The 8972-nt window shown below is 47.7% G+C and overlaps 1 long non-coding RNA gene across 1 annotated transcript in view; it reads right to left on the reverse strand.

Annotated features, from left to right (window-relative positions):
* LOC144166746 (uncharacterized) overlaps positions 1 to 7298 on the reverse strand; it is a 19472-nt gene extending 12174 nt beyond the window's left edge. The window contains exon 1 of the long non-coding RNA XR_013321753.1: positions 7233 to 7298. This is a non-coding gene — a long non-coding RNA (uncharacterized LOC144166746). The remainder of the gene's footprint in view (positions 1 to 7232) is intronic.
* Positions 7299 to 8972: the final 1674 nt, after the last annotated feature.

Genomic DNA, 8972 nt, shown 5'->3' on the forward strand with positions numbered 1-8972 from the left:
TTTACGCTGTACGATAAAACGTTTGGTTGATCGTAATTCTTTAGTACCTATGTTAACTTAGCTGCCTCTTCTCCCGCCTATTTGCCTTACATGTTTCTACCAGCGCATTAGTCAGCCAAGCGTCGCATGTGCGCTCGTGTAGGCCGACTTGGAGGTAGAGCTTTATACAGTTTACGAACTAGCAAACTAAAGCCACACTATTCCAGGCACAAACGATTCGGGCCTTATTCTCAACATATAGCGAACGTATTGCGACTATCTGCCAGCGGCCGGCCGACTAAAAAGGAGGGCCGACCGATTCTGTCGGAGGATCGGCGATGCGTGCAGTAGCGCAGTGAAGCAAAGTCATTTCATTTTGACGCCAAACGAAGCGTCCTAGGAAATCGGCAACGAGGAGATGGAGAGGAGGAAAGCAAGTTCGAGTTGATTTTTCCACTGAATAAAGTCGCGTAAACGTAGCGATAGTGGCCGAAACATGAGCCAGAGGCTCCAGAATAGAATTTGCCTTAGTACGTTTTTATCATCATCGTTTTTTTCATCATCGCTTAATACGTTTATTTCATCATCATGTAATGATGATGAAATAAACGTATTGTATTGTATTGTATAATCCCGGAATGTGCACAAACCACTTCGTAGTCTCTTCCAGAGCCGCTGTTGCGGGCGGGTGAATTGGTGAAAGCGAGGTTCTAAACTTTCTGAATATTTTGCAGAAAAGTGAGAGTGGCTCGTGGGGATCATAAATGCATAATTTAGAGTCAACACACTTAATCGTTAAAATACTATAAAAGGGACAATAGGTCTAAGAAAAAAATAAAAAACAAAAAGACGGAACAAGGAAAAATGAAAGCATTTGGTGCAACGGCATTTCAAAAAACGTCATTGCTGCAATGACATTTTCCAAATGAACAAATAAACACACCGTAATTAATATAAAATTAACAAAGGAACTCAATAACAGGCATTTTATGCCTCTCCCACACACAGAGAAAACATAATTAACAATACATCAACAAAACTACGAAGGAAAGGCGAAAAAAAAATCACTGGAACGGTCTAACCATGCAGCGCCCTGTGGGTGCGCGAAAAAACTATGTATTTCGCGGAGTGCAAGCACTTGATCGCTACAATGATGCAAATGTACTTACACCAAAGGCGAGAAAAAGCAAAGGAAAAGTTGATTGCAATAAGCCTCCCATACGTAGTTGGATACTTAGAACCTAACTAGGATACAAAATTTTTAAACGCATACAAGGCCATAAGATACCTAGCCTATAGAAAACTATGCCCGCAACACGTTGATATTATTCATGGCGCCCTATTCAACAAAATAGTATTTCGTGCTCGTTGAGAACTTTTGAGGTGAAGAGGGATGCGCTCACAACACGTTACTACGGGGAAAGTTGGGTAAAAGGGAAGGAACGGGTTCCATACACCCACAAAAACGAATAGCTATGTGATGCTCCTACAATTTTATTTGAATTTGGACCTCAAAGATGCTCCAGTGCAAAACCTAAAGAGAGTTCTATACTCGGTTCAACAATAAATACCATTCTAAAAATAAAAATCACGCCGTTCATTCGTGCAAACCTTCTAGAATTGCTTTGGAAGTAACTTTAATGCCAAAAGACAAGATCGGCACATGTGTCTCAATTGATTAGCGGAACGTTTTTGTCAACTATACCTGCTTGCAAAAAAAGTAAGTAAAGCCCCTCCTCTCAACGTAAAAGCTTTCGGAAGTGCAGAGCAGTGACAAGAGCTTTCAGCCCCCAAGTACAACAGCTTTCAGCCCCCGAAGCCTTCTCAGGAACAACTGAGAAAAGAAAGAATTGAATTGAATAGCTGATTCGTAACAGCTGTTCTGCGGGGCAATAAGATCATGGTAAATAAATTCATAAACGTGCATTACAGTGGAGAGCTTTACGACAACAAACATACGAGTACGTCGCGCTGAGTGCGTATTGAGTGAGGGGCTGGCGCCCCCTCAAAGTATGTTCGGCGGATCCACTCGTAGTAACCGTTTGGTTGCGCTGTTGTTAGCTGCGGTAGCTACGTCAGATATCTAGAAATGATTGCAGGCAAAGCACGTGCAGAGGAGGCGCGTTTTATGAAGCGGCGAAACACAATAAACACATGGAAACATTCCCAGTTTTGATTTTTTTTTATTGTGGGGTTTAACGCGCCGACGCAACGCAGGCGATGAGGCGCGCCGTAGTGGAGGGCTCCGGATTAATTTTGACCACCTGGGGATCTTTATCGTGCTCCGAAATCTCGTACACACGGGCGTTTTTGCTTTTCGCCTCCATCAGAAAAGCAGCCGCCGCGGCCGGGAATCGAACCCGCGACCTCGTGCTCAGCAGCGCAACGCCTTATCCACTGAGCCACCGCGGCGGGTAACATTTCCAGTTTCCCTCTCCACTTGACTGACAAAAATGTGCGCCCATTCACTGCGTACGGGCGGTTAAGCAGCAAAATTGTAACTTTTCTACTGCCGCATTACCGCTTATAATTCAATTGGCACGTTTCACCGGACAGAGCAAGCTGTGAGCGCAACACTTTTCCTACTAAAGTTGTCTGTAGCGTAGGCTAGGGCATCGGTAAAGGAGTGGCGATTCCTCGACGCGTAATCACCCACTGCCTGCGGCATGTCGTGCCAACGATCTATGGGGTTGACACTGAGGCAGGGTGTAAAGACAGACGGCCGTGATGTAGGCATCGGTTCCTCCTTACCATATGTATTATCTGCAATCTGGCTGGTCGGCTACAACATCAACAGCTAAAGTATTTTCGTCTGCCCCACTTAAACTGTTCGTTCTTCTCGGCCTTGTTATCATTACGTAACCTTAGATTCCTTCTTAGTGTGGGCGCCTGTGCGTGACTCGTGATAATCCTCGCTGTTTCTGTCTAGGACAGGGCGCCGACATTTACGTTCTATGAATGCTGTGAACCGAGCCCGTGATATGCGTAGTATATTTCCTAAACGAAATGATCCCCGGAACTATATACCAGGACATAGAAAACAGTGCTGCTACTTGGCAGGCAAACATCAGAGCAACGTGCCTATACAGTAATGCCCTGTTTTTAAAGCAAAGCTTTTTACCTCTACCCCCCAAGGGTTCTTTCGCGACCGTTGGTGTCGCCAGAAAACTCCAGTGAACAAATAAAAGAAGTCACTGGCACCGCCGGGAATCGAACCTGGAACTAATAGACTAACAAAGCGAGAGCCCGTTGTCTTACCGATTTAGCTACGAGCGCACGCGAAGACTGGGAAGACAGGTGGTGTACTCACCAAGCACATTTATGGGTTTACCCCTCGCGTTCTCGCTGAATGCCACGTGAAAGCGTCACGCGACCACTCACGCCCGTCTAGCGGCCCTGTGCGCACCTTGCTCATGTGCTAAGAGTTACAAAAATTGAAGAAAGCTCACACCAATGCATGGCATCTCACTTCTAGTACGCCAATGTGCTAAAGCCTGTGGCCTCCAGTGTTCACGTAAACAATCACAGCTCCTTGTCGTCCGCCCTCACGCCAAACCAAGGCATACATTCAAATACTCCTTGATGGCCAGGCTATCACTACAAGCCCCAGTATCAAGATCCTGGGCCTACATCTCGAGGCTAACACGAATAGTGACGTCTCCTTGCAGCGCCTAAAAACAGCAATAATCAAATCATACACATGATCAGGCGAGTTGCCACCAAGACGCGACGCCTAAAGGAATCCGGCACCTTTTTATTAATTGAAGCTTTTATCCTCTCGAGAGTTACTTACGTCAACCCCCTGGCTTCTTCTCGACAAAGAAGACATAGAGATGTTTTATATAATGATTAGAAAGGCGGTCTAGCACGCCATTTGTCTTCTCATGAGTGCGTTCACACAGAGGCTGCTTAGCACGGGGCTCCACAACACGGTGAAAGAGCTGATAGAAGGCCATCTTTCTAACCAGAAGGTCCGACTCAGAACTGCGATGGGTAACCACATGCTTTATCAGATTGGCTGGGCAGGCCAGAATGTCACTCCGCTTCACGTACTCCCAGACACTTGTCGACTAAAACTAAATATGCTCCCTTTGCTTAGAAATATGAACCCCTCACATGACGAGGGTCACCGAAAAGCACGAGCTCAAGCGCTAAACACCACCCTCAGTGGTGTTTTAGTTATCTACACTCATACAGTTATCTACACAGACGCCTCCAAACATCGAGGGCAGCAATACGCCATCATCGTGGCTACCTCCACAACTAACCTCCTTGCGTGTACCTCCCTTAGCACCCAAGAAATGACGGCAGCAGAAGAGGCAGCCATCACCTTGGCTCTCGCTCAACTCGGGGTTCGGAGGGTAGTCATCGATTCCCAGCAAGCCTACTAGAATTACCAGTATGTTTGGGTGTCCTGACCTGTACGGCGCGTGCTAACAAACCACTCCCCAAACGGTTCCATTTAGCTCATCTGGAAACCCCTCACGCTTCAATGGAGGGCAACAAATACGCCCACCCAACAAGCCTGGGCTTTTACCTCCTGTGCTATGGAGCTGCACGAGGACAGTCACCCGCTTGTCACGTTCAGGGAGATAACCCAGCATTATCGCCTTCTTAGACAGACGGTACCTTCGCCTTACCCTGACCTTTCCAGAGAACAATAAACTACCCTACGGCTCCTACAATCCGGGCTCCTTCCCACAACCTACGCGAATTCACTTAATGTATCCGAATCGCTACGACGCTGAATAAAGTTTGTTTAAAAGTAGGAACACTCCACCCCATAAACGGGGTGTGCGACTTTAGCCCTGAGCACCCTCCTCTCTTTCCGTCAACTACCCAACAAGAGCAATGGGAGATCCTGCTGTTAAGGCAATCTCTAGCTACCCAGATTCAGCGGGTGGACAGAACTCCGGCCGCGCGCACTGCATATGGGACCCACAGAAGAAGGAATCACTCCCCAGGGCTGCACTCTGGGCCGTTCAGAAATCTGAACAGATGTATTTCTTCCTCCTCCTCCTTTTCTGCCGCAAATCTCGTCGCCTCCGTCCGCGGCGCAGAGACGGAGAAGACAGATCGTCTAACACTGGGTTGGAGCTTACTTTAATTTTATAAAAACGTTTTCACTCTTGTGCTACACCACTACAACTCGACCAAATACCGCTCATGCTTCATGCATTGATTTAACCTTACCAAGAATATCTCTTTGAATAAATGGTGTGGTTAAGTGCATTTCGCTTCTCTCTGGTTTTGCTATTTGTAGAGCGATGTGAGTGAATTTAAGTGACGTCGCATGGGTAATCGTTATGGGTGCCGTTTACAGCTTTGCTTTCCAACCACATTCACGGGGTGGATTGGCACGATTTTTTTATGATGCGTTGATTGTTTGTGGTATATTTGTGGTACCTTTTTTTTGTATCTCCGTTCGTGCTCGCGGCGTCGCTGTTTTAAAGCCGCATGCTCCTCGGAAGTATGTACACACAAAACGTGGCCCAGCCATATCGAAGCAACGCGAGGCAGGTGTTTGCATGGACTGGTGGCACTTCTCCTCCCGCAGCGCCGTTCGCCCCTGACTGCCGGTGTCTTAATCTGGGCTTCCGTAGCCGGCTTTACATGACGGCGACAAGTGGCGTATCGCATCGCATCCATGGAAAAGGAGCGAATGCGCTAGGAGAGCGCGTCAAATTATTGCGCCAGACAGGGGGGGATTGAGACGCGTAACTCTACTTTCGAAGTGCATATTAACCGAGCGCATCGCATTAGGAATTATGGGAAGGGAGTTTGCTGCGGATGTGCTGCGATCGCCAAGCTGCGGGATGGCAAGACTTGGCTTTAAAAGTATCCTTGTCGGGTGAATGACGACAAACCAGGCGAGTCGAGAAAAAATACGAACCAGCCGCGCCAGAAGCACCGGTAGCGCCAGAACCGCTGCTTTGCCTTCGATGTGCGACACCGTATGGCGCCACCATCGCACCACGGGTAATGCGCTAGGAAACGTGATGCGCTGCTGTCGCATTCATGTAAACGCGGCTACTGCGAGTGCGCTCTATTGCGAGAGGGAAAAATCCAGCCAATATCTAATCCCTTACTTTAAGTCCTCTCCAATTATGATTTTTTTGGCGCATGCGTGCAGATTTGCGCCGGAGGAGGTGTTTGCACACACAGGAGCGCCGAATTTTGTACTCGCCCCGCCATCTCAGCCCTTGCGTTGACAGAGCTTCATTCTGACGCGTATTCCCTTCTGTTCATTCATTCATTCTGTCGCATATTCAAATAAATATTTCCAGATGCTGTCATGTAACTTCGGCACAAGGCAACCGCCCTAATAAAGCGTTTTATGAGTACGCTCTATGAGTGCGCGAACATCTCACCGGAGCGTTCGGCCCGTATGGTTCGGCAGGCACTCCCTTGTCTACTCTCAAATTTTAACTGCACCCTCGTTCGACGTTTTCAGTACCTTGCCAATACCCCAGCAAAGTGCAGTGGTACCCCAGTTTGCACCGACCGTGTAGTTTTATATTACAGTAGACTGGATGGTTATCTGCCACTGCTGTCATGTGCCTTCACCGTAGCCGCCATACCGGCTCCCACGGTTTGGTTTTGCTTGGCCGGGCTCGCACTAAGCATTTATCTTTCCCGGGGCGGGGGAACTGATCCTTTATTTCAACGAAAAGAACCATTCCTTTAAGGTTGTCTTGTTGATTCAAAATGTGAGTGATTCTCGCCAAAGCTCAAAGTGGTAATTTTGAAGACGCTCTTAGAACTCGAGGGTAACGTAGTAGCGCTTCCTGTGGAACCCAAAAGAATGTAAGGCAAAGCAACACCACCGAATGGCATGACCCCTGCGTCGCGACTCCTCCAGAGCATTTTAAGGCATCATTCGCAACAGGCTAACCGTATTTAATTTCGAAGCCTGTGTGAAGAAAGAAAACTGAACTTCCGGTCGAATTCGCTCACTGCGTTGAACAACTCAGCTATCATGTCAACCTTGTAGGCGCGCAGGGAATTTGCCTAGCGAACAAGCTTGTTGTAGGTAAATGTCAGAGCTAACCTGTCAACTGCCGTTGTAGGAGAATCATCGCTTACATGTTTGACTACACCGAATCGAGTAATCCTGGGCATGCCTGAAATTGCGGATTTTGCTACAGCAGCATAAGGCTAGCGCAGAAAAGTTTAATGCAAGTTAGCGAATACGCAGAACCGGAGTGGAAAGTTGAAACTACAGAAAAGTTTAGAAAAGATGAAGTACTCACACGCAGCTTTCTTTCTTGGGCAGGTTCCCAACGCCTACTTGGAGGCGCCAGAATTGTTTGCGGCTGGGGACCGATACTAAGGAAGTTGGCACATGAAACAACCACGCACTGTTTCTGCGCAGCCCCCCAGCATCACCCGGCCTCTCACCCAGCTGCCCTTTGCGTCGCCAGTAACATGCACATCAGCGCGGTGCCTATTTCTTTGATCGCGGCTTTTGGCGCGGAAATTTGACCAAGAACATTGATTGACTGCATAAAGCATGAAACCAAATGGCCTGTCTCGCATAGGTGGTGCTCAGTACTATATAAGTATATTTGTCATAAAATTTAAACTGCCCTTTTCCGAATTTCCTGGTAAGAGATAATTGGATGTTTACCGGAGATTCCTTCTCCTCGCTCTTCGAATGATTACATGTTGTAGTTTTAGTTGCCTGTATTCCGTATGCTACAAAATCGTAGATTAATTGATATGTCCACACGAATAGACCAGAATAAAGCAGTATTTCTTTATGGTATGGAAAGTTTGACTCATTGAAGATTGCAGCGGTATACGCAAGCGCAAATACTTAATAAAAATACATTGGGGCCTAAATACTGCTCACGTAGGAGTATATAATATAAAAAGAATAAACAACAACAGGGCTTAAAAAGGAGGCCATGCAGTTGCTAATAAAACAAGCAAACAGGGAACGGAGAAACTGAGAGCGAGAGTTTTCCTTCACAAAGAAACAAACACACACTCACGCGCGCAAACACGCCTGCACACGCGCACAAGCACGCGGTCACACGCGCACACACTCGCGACGTAGGAGCGCAGGAACCCCTCAGGGAACATATAATAAAATATACAGCCTGTTAACGCAGGAAGCAGTGCATTCAAGTAAACCCTTGCGTTGGGCAATATTGATTGCTTGCAGGGTTTAACGCGCAGACGCAACGCAGGCGATGAGGCGCGCCGTAGTGGAGGGCTCCGGATTAATTTTGACCACCTGGGGATCTTTAACGTGCCCCTAAATCTGGTACACAGGGATATTTTTGCTTTTTGCCTCCGTCAGAAAAGCGGCCGCTGTCGCCGGGAATCGAACCCGCATCCTCGTGCTCAGCAGCAGAACGCCTTAGCCACTAAGCCACCGCGGCGGGTTGGCGTTGGACCATGATTAAAAAATAGGCATGAGTGAACGTAACCAAAGTTTGCTTAACGCAGCCCTCCCCCATCTTTGTAAAATAGAACGCTTCAATAATTTCTCGCGAAACCTTGTTTTCATGCCGGAAGAACTGTCCTACCAATGCTGGGCTGAAAGCGCATCCGCTACATTGCCTCGCGAGGTGGTACTAATTGTTCTTCGGTCCTCCTCTGTTTGAGGGCTGTTGTGAGAATGTCAGCTTAACAACATGCCCAGCATACCACCCTTGATCAGCAAATATAGAAGCTCCAGCCCCACACACATGCCCCGACCAAGTTTGTAACTGGGAAAGAATGTGAATGCGAACGCGTAGTTTTGCCCTGGTCCAATCTGTGGAACTTTCTGTTAAACATTTGGGCGGTGCCCGTTACGACGTTGCCAAGCACCTCTACAGCCCTCTCTGAACTTCTTTCCGCCCTTCCGCCATCTCCAGGAGCCGTGGTGAGCCGGATGGGTTGCTCGGGGCGCGCTAACAACTTGTATTTCATTGAAACCATCGCCCTGCATCCCAAAAAATGAAGCATGCTGTTGGCGTCCGCGGTGCTCTTGTACAGAA

This window comes from Haemaphysalis longicornis, unplaced genomic scaffold (assembly GCF_048455015.1).
Source record: "Haemaphysalis longicornis isolate Haplotype H1 unplaced genomic scaffold, Haemaphysalis longicornis Haplotype H1 scaffold_19, whole genome shotgun sequence".
Classification (NCBI taxonomy): Eukaryota; Metazoa; Arthropoda; class Arachnida; order Ixodida; family Ixodidae; genus Haemaphysalis; species Haemaphysalis longicornis.